Below are 23,165 nucleotides of genomic sequence, written 5' to 3'. Positions count from 1 at the left end.
TGAGCCCTCCAGCACCTCTCTAGGGTCTTTTTTGACCTACAGTTGGTTTTTTGGCCATAACTTGAGCATACGAAGGTATTTTTCAAATCTAAAAGAAGCGTTAGAAATATGGTTCTAAGACGGAGACATTTGTTAGGTATTTTTAGGTTTTGATGTAGTTTAGTTGCTCATTTTTTCATTTGAAGTATGAAGTTCTATTTTTGACTGTGGCAAGTATATCTTTTGCATCCCATGCCTATTTTTTGAAAACGTTATATTTTTGGAAAGTTGGCTTTGTCATCTTTTTAGAAATTTTGTCATTTCCTTTTGATTCTGCCCCATGCTCTTTCTATCATGTTTTTGGTATTTTTACTCTATGGTGGATATCTTGGGTGTTCCAGGTTCGAAGATCATTTTCATGGCATGGGATCTTTTGTTTTAGGTTGTACTATCTTTTGTATTAGCTTTTTTCTTTCTCTGATAATTGTAACTATCATTTGTAAGCATTTTTATATAAACACACTAAGATAAAGTGTCACTCTTGCATTTCAGGTTCATGAACGTTGTTTTGAGATAGTTGTACTTGCACTATTTTTATAAAGCACCATGGGGGGATAGTTGTTTTCCATTTTTGTGGCTTCTTCCTTTTGTTTTCCCATGCAACATCAGTTTGACCGTTTCTTTATAGGTTTTTATACCTCTTTCCCTCTCTTGTCATTCTTGGTTCTATTTGCAAAGGATATTGGCCCACCTTCTAAGTTTCCTGTTATCTCACCCCGTCTGCATTAAAGGGGGGTTATTATGGTGCTCTAATGCTTCCTTGGTTTGATGGTTCGATAGTGTGAGCTATGTATTCAGTGTTTGATTCTATATACTAAGTGATTGCAGTGGTTGGCTACCTATGGATTTCGGTGAAGATGGATCATCTACCATATAGACACACTCGATTCGTGCCTTCTTCTTCCATGGAGGTTCTTTAGATCAGCAATTTCTTTTGATCATAGATTTTGTGGCTTTAGTGATGCTCTTCATGATCTCTCCTTGTTCCTATTTATGGGGCTTTCCTCTAGTTGGAGGCTTCTTCAATTCTTCACTAGGTTACCTCTTTTTGGGGGAGGATTTTTCCCATGTGGTTTTCTCTCTTTCCCCTTTTTTAGAGGTTGCATTTCTTTGCATTGTACATGGGTACCTGACATGGCCTTGTTGTTGGAACCCATTCTACATTTCATCTTAGTTTTTGTGAGCTTAAGGCATTCCCCTAAGTTGCACTTAAGGGGGGGTGTTAGAGTAAATTATTTATTACTTATTATTTATTCAATTTACTTAAGTTTATTTGGGTTAATGCATTCATTTAATTGTTGTAGTAATGAGTTGTTGACAACATAAGAGTTTGTTCCCTTCTAGCATGTTCCACCTTTTTGTGGAAGTGTGCTTAGTTGTCAACCTTATTTTCTACCACTTTCTAGCTTGTTCTACAAGCTTCCATGAGGCCTTTATATTCAGGCTCTCTCATTGTATTTTCTTATCTCATTTTTCATTGTAAATACATTTTCTTTGTTTTACAATATCTTCTCTCGAGTCTGTTTAGGGTTTTTCAAGCTCCACCTTTTGCTTCTTGGTTTCCCTTTGACAAGTTATTTGCATGCAGGTGATCTTGGCGAGCTGTGGACTTGCATTTCATCAACTCCTACATATATCTCCTCTTTTCAGAGATTTGGTTGTGCTTGGGTATATCATCAGGCCTTGTTTTTTGGGACCCAAATCTACTTTCAGTAGTAGTTTCTAGGTTTTTAGCTACTCCCTAAGTTTATCTTAAAGGGGGGTATTGGAGTAATTAGATATTTTCTAATTAACTCTAGTCTACTTAAGTAAACTTAAGTATCTAATAATTAATATCTTTTATTAATTATTATGATACAACCTAGATTAAATACTCTTCTTGTATTTAATAATTATCTTGTAATTATTAAATACCTAGGTTAAATACTCTTCCTGTATTTAATAATTATCTTGTAATTATTAAATACCCTAAAGAGTTTTATGTCACCTTTTTGGGTTTTGATCTCCTTTATAAGGATGATCTCTCATTGTAAACTTGAACTTGAGATAATTCATTTTTTATAGCAATTCTTCTTTTTTGGTCATCAAGAATGTATCATCAATGGATCTGGCAATTCCTACCTCCATAGTGTTTTGCCTCTCTCTTCTATAATAGGTGTTTGCATGCAACTGATTCTTGGGAGCTGTGGGGTTGATTGTTTATCAACTTCAACAATGAAGACTTCACCAAGCATTCAATAAAAGGAAGTGGATGACAATTTGTCAATTTGATCTAACATTTGTACCAAGCATTTATGGAAATATTTGATAAAAGGAATGAAATCAAATTCATTTTTACCATGAATTTTTAAGAGCTATTTGTGCAGAGCGATCTTCAAGAGCATTCAAGCAATTTGAGCAAATTGTTACCAAATTTTTTTTAATTCTCTCAAACCCTATCAAGTGAAGATGGCAACTACTAGTAGCAAAGTGAAATGAGGTTCAGATATGTTGGTTCATGGTGTAGAATGGAAGGCATCAGATTTCAAGCTAACACCTAACATCGCAAAAACCTTAGATCCAAGTGGAGCATAGTCTCAAATCCCTCCTAAGGTATTGTTAATTAATGATATCCATTCATATTTCAAATGTGCTATATAAGATATAGGAACACTAGAAATGGATGAATGTTTAAAGGAGTTATGCGTTGATGGTGTGTTGAGACCAAAGCATTAACAACTCAAGGCAAAAGGTTTAACACATATTCCTCACATGCCATGAGGTTTCCAAGTGAAATGGATAAGGTTTATTCTCAGTCATGTGCATAATGGTCAATTGTGGTTGGAGCAACCAATTTTGATCACAAAGAAGATGATCCTCAAGATCGTCGATCTCCCAATGTTGGCAAAAGCTAAAATGACTAAAACACTAGGTCAGGTTGAATTGGAAAAGAAAACCCTTGTGAATGGGATGGAAGGGAAATGAAAATAAGCAGTGTAACTAAAATGGAATTGAAGTTTGATACTTACATCATTACACACAAGATCTACAATTTGAGTAGATTGAATAGTGTGTCTTGTGAAGCAATTGATTTGGCTTACAAGGTAGTCAAGAATAACCTATCCCTTGAACTTGCCGAGTTATTGTTGAATCAATTCAACAAAAACATGGAAAGCATCAGGACACCAAAGAAAAATCCATGTAAGTTTGGCTCACTTTTGACATGTCTATTCTTCTATGTTCAGAAATTCTTTCCATCAAAAGGTATTGTTGTTTGGAGGAAAGATGTGTCAGTACTCTATCAGATTAATGAATACATTACTAAAATGGGAGAAAATTATACTAGTATCATGGACAATTTTTTTGATGCATTCAAGGAGTATTCCCAAGAAACTAGTACAGGATTATAAAGATGGTGTTTCTTTTATTGTCGATAGTGACAAAGTGTACATTCAAGTAGTTAGGCCTAGAATTGTGTGGCTGAAGCCTCTTGGATATGAGGTTAATATTGATGAAAAAAAATATATTATTGAGGCATTGATAAATGAGCCAGTTGATCCCAAGGAAACCTATTTTGGCACATATGATGAGGCTAAGGCCAGGATAGAACTGGAAATCAATCTCCCTCAAGTGGTTAACAAAGACAAAAGGAGAATTGTCGAGTTGAAAACTAGCACTCCTCTCTTGTTAACCAAAGGCAAAGGTAAAGATGAAGAAGTGGACGATGAAGAATAATCAGAGGAAGAAAAGCCACTAAAGAAGAAGGGTAAGGTAATCATTACCAAACCTACCAAGCCATCCATTGTTGTATTCACAAGAAGGGCTTCAAGGAAGAAACTAGACAAGGAAGGAGGAGACATAATTTTCAAAAAATCTCCACCCACCTTCCAAGAAAAATTGAAAGAACTGGAATCAAGTTCTAGCATTACAAACATCAAGGCACTAAAATATGAAATCAGGACTGAAGAAGAACAAAATCAGATTGAAGACTTGGTCATATCCAAGATGGGTAAGTGGAAATACTCACCCGATCAACTTGCACTTCAGATTCCTAGTGCTTTGATGGATAAGATTAAGCCAAAATGGGAATTTTCTAAACAAACTACAAAAGATATATACGAGAAAACCTTGAGGCAACTTATGACGAGCTTAATCGACAAGGAGGTGAAGGAATCCTTGAAGAAAAATGACAAAAAGTTAAACTTGAAATTCAACACCTGTCTTGTACTGATAAATGACATTGAGCATATTGTAAAGAATGCTACAAACACATGGAAGAATATATATCTTCTTCACAAATTGAGTGATTTTTTTTGTAAGTTTAAGTGATAAAGAGGATGATGATCAAGAGGAGAAAGATGAAGAAAAAGATGATGAAGAAGCAACTCATTTTGATAATATTGATGATGAAGAGGAACAGGAGTAGGAGGCTATCGAGGAAGATACACAAGATGTTGAGGAAACTGACCCAGTTAAGATTGTTGCAACGCTTATAGCCTCACTTCCTCATTCTCCAATCAAGACATTGATAACGTCAAGCACAGAGACAACCTCGGTAGGATTGACCATGACCAACACTACAAGCACAAGCATCTAATCAATCTCTGCACTAGCCCTGCTTAGTACTCCACTAATAATAGTGCCTATCACTTCATCTACCGAGCTACAAGTTCTAACCTCTACATCATTTTTTTTTACAACAAGTATTCCTACCACCAGTGTATCAATGAGTACAATATCCATTTTTGCAATGAGTCCTACTATTTCAACTATTGTTTCCATTCCTAGTACGCAAACAATAAGTGCAAGGACAATTGAGACCAAGCCTCAATCGAGCAAAAAAAATTTGGATAAAGGTAAAGAAAAGGAGGAAGATATATATGTTGATGAAGAGATTTTCATTCCAAAATAGGACATCTCAAATCTAACTCCAAATCAGATGCAAACCTTTGGTGAACTTCTTCAAAAGAAAGACAAGCAACAAAGGCTAAGAGAAGAAAGGAACAAAGAGTTTAAGATCATTGAGGATGCCAAGAACTTTCTAGCAGAGGCCCTCAGTATAGAGATTGATACTTCTCAACCAATTTTGTATCAGTTGGCAGAAGCAGTCCAAAAATGCAATGAATATTTAGATGGACATGAGAATTTATTATAGAATGCTAAGAAAAAGTTCAAGAATAAAGTATTAGAGCTCATTGCTCAACAAATTGTAGTTCATCAAGTAGAGTTATCTATTATTTTGGACTCTCTGGAAACTTCTTGTATTAATGTATCGTTACTTTTTGGTATGTGAAACATCAATTTTCACAAAAGAAATAAAAGAAAAATTGTCTAAAATTGAAGAAGATCTGAAGGCAAGTGCACAACAACTGTAGCTTGACCCAAGTTCAAGCTCTATCCATTTCAATAAGATCAAACTTATGATAGATTTGCAGGCAGAATTGCTCAAAGAAGAAGCAAGAATCACATCCACATTGATAGATATTCATAATATGATTCTTCCCAACATGGATGTACTAAAAAAGCATATTGCGCATTCTAAAACACTCATCCATGATAATAACTTCTCCATTGCAGACCACATGATTAAATTGTCAACAGAAGTGCAGGTTGCATTGCACACATGCAAGGTCTTGCAAGGGAATTGGGACAAGACTTTGGTGTTTATCCTTAAGGTACATTCAGACTTCTTGTCAAATTTTTGCATTACTATGTAAATATATAGTATAAATCTTTGGCATTAATGTCAAAAAGGGAGAGAAAATGTAAAAAGGTTGTAAAGAAAATGGGGGAGAAAGATGTAAAAAGATAGGGGGAGAAGATTGTAAGAAGGGTGTAAAGAAAATATATATTGTATATGGAGAGAAAATGTATTTAGATGTACATATGAGATGTATAGTATATTGTATATTATACTATGGAGGAGCATTACTGTGTACAGAAATATATTTCTTACAAAACCAATTTTGAAAAATATCAAAAATAGTATGCTCTACCGAGTTGAAATCACAAGGTGATGGATAAAGGTATTCGAGAACTTTTTGAATTCAGTTTTGACTAATAAGTGTTTTTGTCACTAATGTCAAAGGGCAAGATTGTTGACATAACAGTCAAGTTTGTTATTAGTGACATACACTTATTCAGAATATAAGTATCTATCAAGCTTCTTGTACAGTTAACAGTGTTAACCAAGTATTTCAGTTGTTACCAAGTTTTATAGTTGCTACCGAGTCCTTTGGAAAAATTTCAATTGAAGCCGAGTAGTTACTACTATTATAAAGATCAGTAATGTAAACTGAGTATCTCAGTGTATGTTGACTTTACTAGTGTAAACTGAGTTGTGCAGTGCTTACCGAGTTCACAGTTGATGTGATGTGAGTCTAATGTTAACTGAGCTACTCAGTGTTAACCAATGATTCAGTTTATACCAAGCTCGTAGTGAGTGCATTGACCAAGCTATGCAGTGTGAATCAAGTGATTCAGTTTATATGTCAAGTTTCACAATATTCACCAGTGCAGACTGAGTTCAAGACTATGTGGAAGTGATTAGCATGGATCGAGCTTCTATGTCTACTGAGTGCATGACAATGTCGAGCATTGATAGTGGATGTTGAGTATCAAAACCTCATCGAGTCAATCTTCAGAACCTAAGTTTTTACATTTTACTCGACTTTGTAATATTTGTGAAAACTTGTATTGTGGCCGACTTTGTAATTATGTAATTGGATTGATATATATATATATATATATATATATATATATATATATATATATATATATATATATATATATATATATATATATATATATATATATATATATATATATATATATGTAATGTATTGTATCACATCCAAATCATCAAGGAGAAGTAACATAATTAGCAGAGAAGAGAAAAAGAGAAAATTACAAAGGCTACAGCAATATAAGGAGCAGCAAAGATATACCTATCACATCAAGGTGATTTCTACACTTAGAGGGATCTCATTCAGCAAACCAAGTTGCAGATCAAAGATCAGCTACTATTTCATCTAACAAGTGGATCAATCAAATCTTTTAACAAGGTAGACCTAACAATCTTGTGTAAATCTCTTTACTGAGTGCATACTTCATTATATGTTTGTAAATCCTTTAACAAGGTGGACCTAGCAATCCTTATTGCTCCTAACAAGGTAGATCATTAGAAGTGATTAATGTAAACCTTAACCGGCCAACTTTATACTACAGCACTAAAGCTTGTGGGCATCATCCCCACCCCAGTTTTACTTTCTATTTGGAAGGTTTCTAGGTCACCAAATATTGTGTGTTAAAGTGTTATGTATGCTTTCACATTTTCAATTTCTCATGCATGCAGAATACATATGAAGTATTAATTGGTAATTGAAGATCAAATTTTATCTGTTATTGATTCACCCCTCCCCTCTTAGTAACTTAGCCTTTCATAATATTTCCAACAGGACAATAGTATTAGACTCGACATGTTTAACCCATGTGAAAATAAGCATTGTGGTGGAACACATAATCTAACAAATAATATATACTTGTTATTTATTAATGTCGATAAGCATTCTATAATGGCAAAAAGGGTGGATTATGATGTGTGAGCGTGTTAATGTTAACAATTACTTTCAAGCTTAATTTTTTTTTGATGAATAATCCTTTTCTATTAAAAATTAATATACTAAGATTACAATTCACAAAAAAGGGATGGGGATACAAGATCACCCGTGAGTGTTCATAAACATCACATACAAAATATTTAATAAAAATATGATTTGCTAAAATTATAATAGTAAATTTTAAATATTTTATAATTGATACCTATCGGCATTTTTTAGATAGATTCATTTAAGATATCTATACTAGTTTACTAGTATTGGGATGAAAAATAGGTGCAATGGTTACCCCAATAGTTCTAAAAAATAATTATTATTATATATTTAATGTTAATTTATAAATATTATCAAGCGTAATAAATCAATTGATGATAAAATTAAATATGTTTAATAATTAAAATATATAATAAATAAATAATTTTAATTCTATTCAAATATTTAACTCATTGATTTTCTATTAAGTTAATTCCTAGTCATTGATATTAATTTAATGAGTTTTGATCTTTAGTTTTAATAAGTTTAAAACATTTTATTCATTATTAATGAATTAAGTGTAAAAGTATTAAATTATATTTTAATGTAAAATGTTAATATATAATTAATACACAATTCATAATTTTATTAAGATGCATAATTCATTTATTTCCTATTAAATTTATTAGTAACCATTGATATTAATTTACTAATGTCAATGGAATTTTGATCTACTTAGTAATGTTAAATGACTCCAAATAAGCCTACCTCCACTTAAAAATCAAAGTTACTTTTTAGTAATCTTAATTGTCTATGTTCCATTTTCTCATCAACATTTTACATTCAATTCAACTCTCTAATTTTTATAATCAAATTCATTGATAAAAATCAAATAGCAATATATTACATTGTGATTCTAAATGAAGATTAAATACTCCAGTGCCTCAATAGAAGGGAAAAAAAAATTACTTTTTTTTTATATTGAAACAAAGCAAGTTTACAAAGAATAACAACTACATGAGGTAGCTAGAAGAGAGATTCATCATATAAAACAAATCACTACAAAACAACTAACAGTTCGCATTACATTGAGAGGACATGACGAAACACTTTGCAAAGGTCCATATGACAATTACTTTGAAGCTAATTCACTTGGTCTTTAAGTTGTTGTAGCTGAGCCATGGCAAACAAATTCCTTATACATAAATTTGATATCTGAGACAACCAAAAAGCAACCCAAAAAACTACATCAGAGTACAACATTAAGATGCCCCTTTCGTACAAATAATTGCCTAAAAAAATAGCACTGCATCTAGTTTTCCCAATATTTCATAAGATAACTTGCCTAATAGAATCAGCAATAATATCATTATGAAGGCCAAAATCAAGGAGAGCATCCTTCCAATTCCATTTATTGTGAAAAATAGCTAAAAAGTTTTTAAAGATAACATTCCATTGCTTTTTCACGCAGGGGCAATCCCAAAATATATGCTTCATATCTTCAGTATGCAAACAAAATGGGCACCTAATTGGTTACACTGCAATGTATTTTAATTTGTCACCAACAGGTAATTTGTGGTGTAAAACCTTCTAGGCCAGCAATTGTGAATCCGCATCAACTTTGGATTTCCAAACTTGTGCACTCATATTGATCCATCTTTTCATTCTAATTTGCATTTCCATTTCTGATTGAGATGGGGGAGGATAAACCAATGGAGTAAGGAGCTCAAATATGCTTTCTTAAGTGGAAGATGGTTAAAATGAGATGAAGAGAACCATTTCCAGTCTTTAAAAAAGTTGCATTCTCTTGGAGTGCAGATTTTAATGGACAACTCAAGTGGAACTAATGACTGCACAAATATGATAAACGGTTTGTATTTGTTATCAAGAGCAAATTGATTTTTAATCTTCAGCCATGAAGCCCACTCAAAAATACTAAAGTCCCAAATGTCCTTAAAGTTCCTCACACCTTTCTTAAACAAATAAGAGGCATGCTTTGGAAAGCAAATAGCGAGGGGTTGGTTGTGGTATTGAACCAGCTTGTTCCACCAAATGGATGAAGAAGCAAAGCTAAAACCATGCTGCAAAGAGGAATCATTCCACTGAAGAAAATGAAAAACATGTTGCCAAGCCTTCCAAATGGATTGCAGGGGAACAGAAGCCTTGATTTTAAAAAAAGGAGCCATGAGGATCTTGTCAAGCCAATTGATTGTTTGCCATTTTTTATTTGCAGCAGCCTGCAACACACGGTTACGAACAAGAATTTTCCATGGTTCATCTCCTTTAGCAACTCTCAGTATCCATTTTGCAACAAGATACACCCAATCAATTATGAAATTATGATATTATCAACTAAATATTTTGTAATATTATTATATAGATATTAAGTCTAATAGAATAAAAAACTTATATAAGATTAAAAAAGAAAGAAAAAATTAATTATATTATAAATCTATAATTAATATGTAATGAATATCATACTTCCATCATTCCTATCAATTATGAAATTATGATATTATCAACTAAATATTTTTTGTAATATTATTATATAGATATTAAGTCTAATAGAATAACAAACTTATATAAGATTAAAAAAGAAAGAAAAAATTAATTATATTATAAATATATAATTAATATGTAATGAATATCATACATGTTATATATTATTAGTCATATTATATCTCTAATATTATAGAAAGTGGCTAGTTGTAAGAAGAATAAAGAGATAAAGTGAATCCAATGCTAACATACCACTTCTTTTACTCTTATCAAAAAGTGTTCAAAAGTGGGAATCAAATGAAATATTAGCCTCCTCCTCTTCCCTTCACTTGTAAGATATTTAAATTATAATCTTCTATTATTAATGGATGTGATTTTTAAAAAAATTAAAATAATAATAATGTTTTGGTGGTGTGAAAGCAAAAGAATATGTTGAATGTGATACTACGTTGCGTTCTCAAGATGTTCAAATTGACTTGTGCAAATAAATTCATTGAATGAGACACCACCTAGTGACAAATTTCATTTCTGACTTTGTATGATGAAAGCCTAAATTTTCGATGTCTTCCATTGTTATAATAAATCAATCCATATGGGCCGCACATAGAAAAAGCCACATCCATACTAACTGCCCAACATTCATAAATACACTCCATCTAACAAGGGTATTTTTAACGTGTCTTTGTGTGTATTTCATATCAATATCAAGGAATTTATTAAGCTTCAACTTCACCCATATAATCTCTATTTGTCTATGTTTTTTTTTGGTTTTTCTCTCTTATGTTGTCTTGACATGGAGCTTCTTGGTTCCATTCTTAAAGAGTCATATCCATTAATGTCCCCTGATCTTTATCTTCAAATTTGTCATGGTGTTTATTTAAAATAAATATGGTGTCTTTCTTCTTTGTCTTTTTCTATGTTTATGTATTTTTTAAGAACATTTTGATTATATATATATATATATATATATATATATAAAAGTATTACACTTTAAACATTTTATGGGTAAAGGATTGTAGTTTTATTATATCAAAGTCAATTATGATTTTAGGACTTTATAATTCTTGATAAAATAATGTTTCATATAAATCTAGAAGTTGTCTCATGCTAGTATCAAACATTAATTTTAGAAAATAAAGTCAATGTCAATGTCAATATCTTAAATTTTGTATTTTATAACATCATTAACAAGTTTCTAAATTCAAATATATATAAAAAGAAAGAGAAGCTATTTCATGTTAGAATCATCAATCATGTTAAGAACTATTAATTTTAGAAAATAAAATCAATGTCAATATCTTAAATTTTGTCTATTATAACACCATTAACAGGTTTCTAAATTCAAATATATAGAAAGAGATATTCACTTAATTAATAATTCAATTTTCTACCTATTAGAAGACTTTATATATTTAATTTATTAAATATATTAATTTTATAAAGTTATATTGTCAAATTTCTTAATTTATAATTTATAAATGATTTTCACCAATGGGATTGGGTAAAACCATTTAGGTTGCCAAATTTCTAGGAATAATAGATTTTTAGACTTTTGTGATTTTTTTTTTGAAATAAAAAATAAAAGTGGCAAATCATTATACTTTTCGCAAAAGTGGTTCAAATGCTTAATGAGGAAAGATCTGTTAAATATGTGAAGACCAATGGTCTCCTAAGAGTTTGTCTCCAATTATTATGTCTTTTTAGTTGATCGTGTGTGCTCTGTAAATGTTGATTGTATCCATTTGTAAACTCACTTTTTTACAATCAATAATATTCCTCTACTCTCAATGTGGACATAGCCATGATTTGTGGTGAACCATAATAAACACTTGTGTTTATGTGTTGTTGATCTGTACCTTTCATTTGCATTCTTCATTAACCTTTCAATTCATATCAGAGCTTGTGATCAATTTCAATAACCAAATTCCAGAGTCATGGAGGAATCAAGAGAGTAGAAATTCTCAGGGAAGAATTTGAGTCTATGGAAGGTACAGATGCGATCATTATTAATCAAGCATGATCTTGCAATAGCAATTAGAGGTAAAGCGAAAAAGCCAACCTCTATGATAGATGAGACTTAGAATATGACTGATGAAAAGGCAATGGCAGAGATTTTTCTCTCGCTATCTCAGAACGTCTTGTTCAATGTGAACAATGAAATGACACCAAAGGCAGTATGGAACAAGCTTCGAAGTATGTATGAAATGTCATCTGTTGCAAATAAAAAATGTATTATGAAGAAGCTTTACAAGTTCAAAATGAAGGATAGAACAATGATGTTGAATCACATAAATGAGTTAAATACTCTTTTATGTCAAGCAAACTCCATTGGTATGCCTCAACATGACAAAAATAAGGCTTTCATCTTACTATGCTCCTTACCGAATAGTTGGGATGGTGTGGTAACATCAATCAACACTTCTGTTACTGGCAAAAACAAGTTGGTCTATGATGAGGTAATTGCTACTTTTCTTAGTGAAGACATGAGGAGAACCAACAAAGAGTCTTCATATGGCAATTCTCTAACGATGGTTAGCATAGAAAATAGAAGAAGAACTCATCATAGAGGCAGAAATAATAACAACCGAAGGTCACAATTAGCTAGAAGATAGCAGTCCCGAGGTAGACAAAACAGTTGGTGGTTTTGTGGAAAGGTTGGTCATGTTAAAAAGGACTGAAGAATATATAAAAGGGCTCAAGAAAAGGTTTTGGACAGTGGAGCAAACATCATTCATGATAAGGATGATGGTATTTTGGTTCTTGCAACAAGTGACACAACTTCAAATTCATGGGTAATTGATTATGGGGCTTCATTTCATGCATCTTCTTATAGCCAAGCCTTCACAAACTACAAAGAAGATAAATTTGGGAATGTCTATTTGGGTGACAACAAAGCTTTTGAAATTGTACGAAAGGGTGATATTTTGTTATCAATAGAAGGAGGTGCTCAATTATTGCTTAAGGATGTTAGGCATGTTCCCAAATTAAAAAGGAATTTGATTTCTGTCAGTCAGTTATATGCTCAAGGTTTTCTTACACTTCTCACAGACACATGAAAAATTACCAAGGGTTTCATGGTTATTGCCAAAGGGGATAAAGTTGGTAGCCTATATGTTGTAGAAACTAGTGATGAGGTGGGAGTTGTTATGACTATTGTGGACAATGGTGCCACACTTTGGCATCAAATATTAAGCCACATAAGCAAAAAGGAGCTAGAGATTATGCTTAATCAAGATCAACTTCCAGGTCTCCAATCAACAAATTTAGAATTTTGTGAGCATTGTCTTCATGGGAAAAAAAAGGTGTCAACTTTTTGAAGAATGCCCAAGTTAGTACACTTGGATGTCTTCGGTCCCATAGAGGTAACCTCTTATTGAGACACAAATTACTTTGTTTCCTTTCTTGATGATTGTACTAGAAAGGTTTAGGTTTATATGATCTCTAGAAAATCTGAAGTTTTCTCAAAATTTAAAGTTTTTAAAGCTCTTGTTGAAAATTAGAGTGGGCACAAAATCAAATGTTTAAAATCAAATAACAGAGGTGAATTCTATTCATTGGAGTTTGATAACTTTTGTGTAAATCATGGTATTTGATGGATGAAAGTTGTGTCATTCACCCCCCAAGCAAATGGGGCAGTGAAAAGGCTAAATTGAACCATACTTCAGAAAGTTTGATGCATGCTTTCTAATGCCAGTTTAGGCAAAGAATTATGGGTGGAGGCCTGCAATACAGCAGTGTATTTGATTAATCAAAGTCCTTCATCTCATTTGGACTTTGGAATTCCAAAAGAAGAATGGCTCGGAAGAAGGATTTCCTACTCACGTCTTTGAGTTTTTGGGTTTCAAGAATTCGTTCATGTTCCTAAAAGAAAAAGGAGCAAGCTGGATTCAAAACCATAGTAGTGTATCTTCATGGGCTATGGTGAAGATCGGTTTGGATTTTGATTATGGGATCTTGTTGCAAAGAAAATTAGATAGAGTAGAGATGTGATCTTTAATGAGACAAATTTTATGGCTCTTCAATCAGCACCACAGGAAGGAGTTACTGAAGACTTTGTTCCTATGTCTCTATTTAATAAGAACACTTCTTCAATAAATTATCAGCCTCCAACTATGGTTTCTACTCCTACCTTTGTTTTAACTTCAATTCTTGCTATGTCTTCAGACAGTGATTCATTCGAAAATATTCCAGAGCCTTCATGTTATGATCACGATTTTCAAGATTGTTCTCTACACAAAGAGAAAAATCCCATAGAAAAACATGGAGTCATTAATGTTCAGCCTCTACCACAACCAAATCTTACTCATTCTAATGCTAATATGTGTTGTGGAAGACTAGAAGGATCTTGTTTTAGAAGAACTAAAGCACATGTTGGTAGGGACTTGGCTCCCATGTTAGAAGAAAATGTTGGTCATGATAACAATTTTGGGGATTTTTCACCCAATCACTGAAAAACAACTCCTCCCAATAGATGGGACAAATTTTTGGTTCTGCTATGTCTAATAAACATTTCTCTATGACATAGGATACTTTTCATGAGATGGCACATGAAGTTCCTCCATCGTATGAGCTTGGCAGGAGACTTTGCTTTGGCCTGAGTGGCTAAAAAGGGACAGAATTCATGCAGGAAGAAATCGGTGGTGTGGCAAGGTGCGATCAATTCCATAAAAATCCAAATCACACTCTCGAGCCTAGTGAATTCTATGATGGCACCAGCCTAGAGTATACACCTACAGCCCATCATGACCCAATGTTGAATACCAACCAAGGTATGTGGGTCACTCAAGAGCATAGGATGTGAGATTCTTCAATGCACATTCAAGACCAAACCCATGGGAAATAGGGTATCCTCACACCCTTCACGCTAAGAAGTGGTGTTGACATATCTAGCCTCCCTATTATCGATGAATTAGATTCCAACCACTCCATAGAAATGTTAAGGAATCAAAAACCTATGACAAACAGATACCATACTATTTGGTCAAATACCAACCAAACAAACTAGAATGTGAAGAAAGTTAATTCACAGAAAAATTGATGCACTTTTTCATAGGGAAGTTCTCATGAATTGCATAACAAGACTAAGTTAGGGTCTAATGAAATACATATTGATGCCACTTCTAAGAGGAATGGTATTAATAGAACTAGGGAACAAGAAGAGAATGTTCAAAAAATATGATGGTCTACAAGGCAGAGAAGGATGCCTGCAAGATATTCAGATTATGAATTACTTTACTCTGAGGAGGTGGAGCCTAAGATTTTAATCTTTTATCAGACTGAACCTATTAATTTTAAAGATGCTTGCAGAAGTACTCATAAAAATTAGTGAATGATCGTGATGGAAGAAGAGATGAATTCTCTTAAAACCAATAAAACTTGGGATTTAGTATCGCTTCCACCCAACCGTAAAGCTCTTAAAAACCATTGGGTATATAAAGTGAAAGAGAAAGATGGTGGTAGAAAGAGATATTTTTCTTGGTTAGTTGTCAAAGGGTATGCTCATAAAAATGGACTAGATTTTGTAGAGATTTTCTCACCAGTTGTGCAAATGACTTCAATCTAGGCAATTTTGGGATTAGTAGTCATTTGGGATCTTGAACTAGAATAGCTTGATGTCAAGATGACTTTTCTACATGGTGACATCAATGAAAAATTGTACATGGAGCAGCCTGAAGGTTTTATTCAAAGAGAAAAAAAATATCTCTATTGCTAGCTGAAGCAAAGTTCGTATGGGCTTAAGCAAGCTCCAAGGCAGTGGTACATTAAATTTGATCAATCCATGGCTAGACATAACTTCACCTAGTGCAAATAAAATATGTACGTCTACTATAAAAGGCTTCCTAGTGGTGAGTTTGTTATTCTTCTACTCTATGTTGATGACATGTTAGTTGTTGACTCTTCTCCTCGGATATTAGCAAGTTAAAGCAAGATTTAGCCTCTCGGTTTGCCATGAAAGATTTAGGGACTGCCAAAAAGATTCTTGGAATGACTATCACTAGAGATAGATAAAAAAAAGTTACTTACATTGTCACAAAAATCATACATTGACAAAGTTGTAGAGCGGCTTGGTATGGATGAAGTAAAACTTGTCCATATTCCTCTTACTCCTCACTTTTGTCTAACATTTGATTTGTATCCCAAAACACAAGAAGAGAAGGACTTTATGAATAATATTCCTTATAAATCAGTGGTTAGTAGCATAATGTATGTTATGGTTTCTACATGCCCTAATATTGATCATGTGATGGGAGTAGTAAGTAGATTCATGAGCAATCTCGGAAAGCCTCATTGGAAAGTGGTTAAGTGGATATTACAGTATCTCGAGGGAACTTCTGATTATGCATTATGTTTTGGTAGAAACCATGCTCAATTGCAAGGATTCAGTGATTTAGTTCTTGTCAAAGATCAAGAAAAATGCAGGTCTACTACTGGTTATGCTTTCATATTTGTTGGGGCTACCATTGGTTGGGCCTCAAGGCTACAACATTGTGTTGCTCTTTCTTCTGTTGAAGTTGAATACTTAGCTCTTTTTGAAGGTGATAGAGAGATGATTTGGTTGCAACACTTGTTCAACAATCTACATTGGCAACAAGATGATTATATTTTATTTTTTGATAGTCATAGTGCAATTTTTATGGTTCACAATCATTCCTTTAACTATTCCAAACATATTGACAAGCATGCTCACTATGTTCTCTATGTGGTAGAAGAAGGAAAATTAAAGGTTACCAAAATTGATACAAAGATCAATCCGGCAGAGATGTTGATGAAGGTTGTTGCCAAGGAGAAGTTTGAATCTGCCAAGACTTCTCTTGGCCTTGTTAAAAAGAAGTAGGTCAGCATGTAGAGCAAGGGAATGGGTGATCAATTGTAGAATATGTTGTCTTTGGGTGGTAACATTGTTAAGTATGTGAAAACCAACAGTCCCCTGGGATTTTCCCTCCAATTATTATGTCTCTTCAACTGATCACTTGTGATCTATAAATGTTGATTATATCCATTTGTAAACTCATTTTTGTACAATCAATAGTATCCCTCTACTCTCAGTGTGGACGTAGCCATGATTTGTGGTGTACCATGATAAACACTTGTGTTTATGTGTTTTTTTTATTTAGACTTGGTGGTCAGCACCTCCTTCAATGTTCACGACGTGGCTTAACTACCTCTCGTGGTTCTGGGTAAGTTTAGTGTTTGTGACGTTCATTAAGAGCTTGAGCTTTTGGTGCATGGGAAAACATACCAACAATTGGTATTAGAGAAAGGTTCCCTACATCAAGTTTAACAACTTTGGGTAGATTTTGGTTGAGTGGAATACTTATCTTTTATGGCTCAAGATAGTTCTTCAAAGGTTTCTATTTTTGATGGATAAGATTATGCCTTTTGGGAAGAATGATGCAAACATATTTGTTATCTATTAGTGTTGATGTTTGGGCTTCAGTTGTTAATGGTTATAAAGTTCCTAATACTTTACCTACAGATCTTGATGACAAGAGGAAGTATGAAATTGATATGAAAGCTAAATTTGTTGTACTTAACAGTTTATCTAAAGATGTTTTTGTTAAGGTAATGCATTGTAGTTCTTCTAAAGAAGAATGGGATAAATTGAAAAAAACATATCATGGTAATGAGAGAGTTAAAGAAGCCAAGATACAACATTTGAAATCAAGATTTGAAGAGCTTAAGATGGGTAATGATGAAAAGGTAGAAGACTATCTCCTTAAGATAGATGAAACTATAGATGGCATAAGAGAACTTTGTGAAAAAATTGATGATATTGATGTTGTAAAGAAAGTTTTGAGATCTCTTCTTGATAAAATTTGATTCTAAGATATGTTCTATAGAAGAAACTAGAGATATTAACAAGTATACAATGGAAGATATTCATGGAGCACTTGTAGCTTATGAAATGAAAAAGTTTGGCAAGTAGGAATCCACAAGCAAAGAAGCAGCATTCAAGGTGGAAAATAAAGTGAAGCAAGTCTCTTTAGAATTAGAAGATCTTAATGTACTTGAAGCACATTTATCAAGGAAATTAAATAAAGGAGCAAGTAAATACAAAGGTAAACTTCCTTTCAAATGCTTTGATTGTGGTAAAATAGGACACTTTGCATCTAAATGTCCTTATAATAGTCATGATAAAGTAGATGATGAGAAAGAGAAATCAAGTAAAAAGAAATTCTATAATAAAAAGAAGTTCTTTAAGAAGAAGAAGAATTTGACTGCTGGTGTATCAGATAGTGAATCTAGTAGTTTTTGATGTGATGAAAATGAACTTTCAATCATGGCTATAGAAACTACTTGTCAAGAAACAGATAATGATGATGATGTTGAACTTGTTGAGGCTGATTTAGAATTTGAATTTCTTTATGCACTTAAAAAGATCAAGGAATTTAAGTGTTCAAGAAAATCAATTCTTAAAAGAAAAAGAAACTAAGGACTTAAATCAACAAGTTATAGAATTGAAATTACAAGTTGAGGAACAAAAGAGAATTGTCGTTGTCACTAAGGAAGAGTTACGTTCTAAAGATCAGGAATGTACAAGGTTAATTAATGAAGTAGTATCATATAGAAGAAAGCTAGAAAAATATGAGAACACTACTTTGGATGATATGTTAAGGAAAAAAAGAAGAACTGATGATCTAATAGGAATTGGTTTTGAACTTGGACAATGTTCTGTGATAAGAAGATAAATTTTTATTCGAGATATTTAAATATGAAAGTAAGGATATAAATTAGAATGCGACTACTTCAAATGCAGGTAAAAATGCAAATTTTAATCAGATTTCTAATGATAAAAATCAAGTTATATCAAGAACTTCATTCATGGGTAAAAGATACTCAAATAGGTTCACTTCTTTCTTTGATAGGTATTGCTTCATGTGTCATCAATATGGACATAAAATAAGTAATTGCAGATACATGTCAAGGAGGTATTCAAATTTTTATTTTGGTTATTCCTTTCCTAAAATGAATGGTCTAAGATGTTACAAATGCAATCTCTTTGGTCATGTTATGAGTAATTACAAAACTAAGTCAATTCAGAATGATCAATCTTATGCTAGTCTACAATTTGATAAAGAATTTGATACTAAAGTGACTAAGATATGGAGGCCTAAGATTAATAAGTATATGTTTGTTCAAATAGCTCTACATTCTAAAGAAAAGGATTTTTATATAATTGATAGTGGTTGTTCTAGACACATGATAGAAGATAGAATGAAGTTTGACAAATTGATTAACTACAAAGGTGGCAATGTTAGTTTTGGTGATGATTCTTCAAGGAAAACTAAAGGTTTGGGTTCTTTGATGCTTAGTGAAAAAATGTCCATTCATGATGTGTATTATGTTGATGGATTAAAGTGCAATCTTCTAAGTGCTAGTCAAATTTATGATCATGGATATGAAGTTTTTTTTGATGACCATGGTTGCTAAATCAAATTAAAATCTGGATAGTTGGTTGCATCTAGTAAAAGATCTAAAGGGAATGTATACAGTTTAAAAGATATCACAAATACTAACAATCATGAAGATGTTTGTCTTATGGGATAGGTGAATAAAAGTTGGTTATGGCACAAAAGGCTTGGGCACTTGAATTTTGACAACTTGGTAAAAGTTAGTAAGCATTAGAAAGTAAGAGGTATGCCATGTATAAGTAAGCCAGAGAATGTTATTTCTCAAGGGTGTCAACATGGTAAACAAACAAAGGTGTCTTTTCCTTCAAAAGAATATTTTGCTTCTAAACCATTGCAATTAGTACATATTGATTTATGTGGTCCCACAAGGACAATGTTGTTAAATGGTGAAAAGTATTTCATGATTTTTATAGATGATTATACAAGAATGACATGGGTAACATTCTTAAAGCATAAATTAGAGATATTTAACGAGTTTAAGATTTTTTAAGAAAATGGTTGAAAATGAGTCAAACATGAGATTAAATGCTTATGATCAAATAAAGGTAGCAAGTTTACTTTGGATGAATTTTTTTATTATTGTGAAAAACATGGCATCAAAAGACAATATGCAGCATCTAGGACACCTCAACAAAATGGAGTTTTTGAGAGAAAGAACCTAACAGTGAAAGAAATGGCCAGGACTATGTTAGATGAATCTAAAGTACCAAACATGTATTGGAAAGAAGTAATTCAAACAGCTGTATATATTTTAAATAGGGCACAACTAAGGGTAAAAACCAAATACACTCCTTATGAGTTATGGTATGGACATCCTGCATCTGTTAATCATTTTAGAATTTTTGGAAGTAGATGCTTCATTAAGAATTCTGATGATAAAATAGGAAGCTTTGATTCAAGACGTGATGAAGGAATCTTTTTAGGATATTCTTCTCAAAGTAAAGCTTACAAATGTTTTAATAAAAAGTTGAATAAACTTGTTGAAGTTGTACATGTGAAAGTGGATGAAGTTGTGTAGGATAAAAAGGAAATAAAAATGGATAATAGTTTCCTACAAGACAATGATAAAGACTTGAAAAAAATAGATAATAAAGTTGTTGAAGGTGAAGAAGAGATAAAAGATCAAAGAGAAACACCATAACCCACGGGTACAAAGGCTACAGGAACAAGATTGAAGAAGTATCATCCTCGAGAAGAGATTATAGGGGATAAACATGCAGGTATTCAAACGAGAACAAGAACTACATCTAGTGAATGTGTTAATCTTTGTTTGTTATCTCAAATTGAACCTAAATCATATAATGAAGCTAGTATGGATGATTTTTTGGTTAATGCTATGAAAGAGAAACTAAGTCAAATTCAAAAGAATAAAACTTGGGAATTAGTGCCTAGACCTAAAGATAAAAATGTAATAGGTGCTAAATGGGTCTTTAGAAATAAACTTGATGAAAATGGAAAGATATCAAGGAAAAAGGCTAGATTAGTTTGTAAGGGTTATGCACAAATAGAAGGTGTGGACTTTGATGAAACTTTTGCACCGATGGCTAGAATTGAAGCAATTAGAATCTTTCTTGCATATTCATCTTTCAAGAGCTTTAAATTGTACCAAATGGATGTTAAAATGACATTTCTTAATGGTTATCTTGATGAAGAGGTTTATATGGATCAACCTGAAGGATTGAAAACAAAAACTATCCAAATCATGTCTACAGGCTTAAAAAGGGCTCTTTATCGTTTGAAACAAGCTCTGAGGGCTTTGTATTCTAGGCTAGATCAGTATCTTATCAAAATGGCTTTAGAAGAGGTGGTGTTGATAGCAACTTGTACATATATGGTACATGTGATGATGTTCTCATTGTTCTTTTTTATGTTGATGATATAGTATTTGGATCCAATGATGATCTTAAGTCAAGGTTTTTCAAAGCTTATGCAATCAGAATTTGAAATGTCCATGCTTGGGGAACTATCCTATTTTCTTGGGTTGCAAATTTCTCATTTGGAAAATGGTATATTCTTATCCCAAAATAATTATGCTAAAGAAATTTCATATGGAAGATTGTAATCCTATGGGAACACCAATGATAACAGGATGTAAACTTACTAAAAATGATGATTCTCCTAATGTTGATCAAACTACTTATAGATCCATGATTGGTAGTTTACTATATTTCACAGCTTCAAGGCCTGATATCATGCATGTTGTATGTTTGGTTGCAAGATTTCAATCTTCACCTAGAGAATCTCATGTTATGGTAGTTAAAAGAATTTTCAGATATATTCAGGGTACTTTGGATTATGGGATTTGGCATCCTAAACATGATGATTTCAGATTTGTTTCTTCTACTGAATCAGATTGGGCAGGTTGTCTAGATGAAAGAAAAAGTACTTCAGGAGCAGCATTTTTCTTGGGTAATAGGCTAGTGTGTTGGCATAGTAAGAAGCAAGAGTCTAATACACTTTCTACTACAGAGGTTGAATATATAGCTGTATGTTCTTGTAGTCAACAGGTACTTTATCAGATATGAAAGTAATAGTGTCTAAACCAGTTCCTATCTATTGTGATAATCAAAGTGCAATTGGTATTTCTAAGAATCCAGTTATGCATTCATGCCCCAAGCACATTGATTTTTGTTATCATTTCATAAGGGAACATGTCTTGAATGGTAATGTTGAATTAGAATGTGTTGCTTCTTTAGATCAACTTGCTGACATATTTACAAAACCTCTCTCAAGAGCCATATTTGAAGGGTTAAGAACAAGATTGGGGGTTTTATCCCTCTCTTCTCTTGCATAAGTTTATAAATGAGTGATAGGTTTCAGGGGGAGCATATTTTGCTTATCTTTTTGTTACACTAAAACCTTGGTATATCTCCTTTGTCATTGATGTCAAAGGGGAAGAAAAATGAAGATGAAGATGTCTACATGATGGATATATTGGATATAAAAGTATAGACACATGGATATACATGTACAGATAGAGGATATACAGGTACACATGGATATACAGGTACACATGGATATACAGGTGGAAGTTGGTATTGACATCAATGCCAAAGGGGGAGTATGTTGGAGCCTTGGTATTTGGTCTTTGATTGGTGTCATTGATGTCAATAATGTAATTATAATGAGCATATGGTATGCTTAACATCATGTAATTAAATTATTTGATGTCCTTTAATATTGTTCAAAATATATTCAAGACAAACACTTAAGTGTTATACAATTAACACTTAATGTTCACATTGGTTTAGAAAACAGTTATAAAAAAATAATTTTGGTCTATGAGAAAGTCAACAAGTTTTTTTATCAAATAGACCCCAACTATCATCCTTTTTGGAAAGGTCTTTGAGTTAGCGAAATTGGGTCTTTGTTAGTTTTTTCATAACACTTGTATGAAAAGAATAAAAGTCTTTTTATCAAAAATAGTGACCAAATTGTTGTGACAATTTTAGCAGTTTTGGTCTAATGGAAGTTTGGGGTATTACTTGCCTCCAAAATTTTGACTTTCTTGGTTTATAAGTAGATGACACATTCTTCTAGAACATCCAACAGGTGGTTTTGACAGAAGTTGTAGGATTTGTATTGAATTCCTTGTAGACCGAACAGTTTGCAGGTAGATTTTTAACAACAAGGAAGAGGATAATGC

The sequence above is a fragment of the Cupressus sempervirens genome, chromosome 8, assembly GCF_028749045.1.
Source record: "Cupressus sempervirens isolate cs-2001-9-10 chromosome 8, ASM2874904v1, whole genome shotgun sequence".
NCBI classification, from domain to species: Eukaryota; Viridiplantae; Streptophyta; class Pinopsida; order Cupressales; family Cupressaceae; genus Cupressus; species Cupressus sempervirens.
This window is presented reverse-complemented; position numbering follows the sequence as displayed.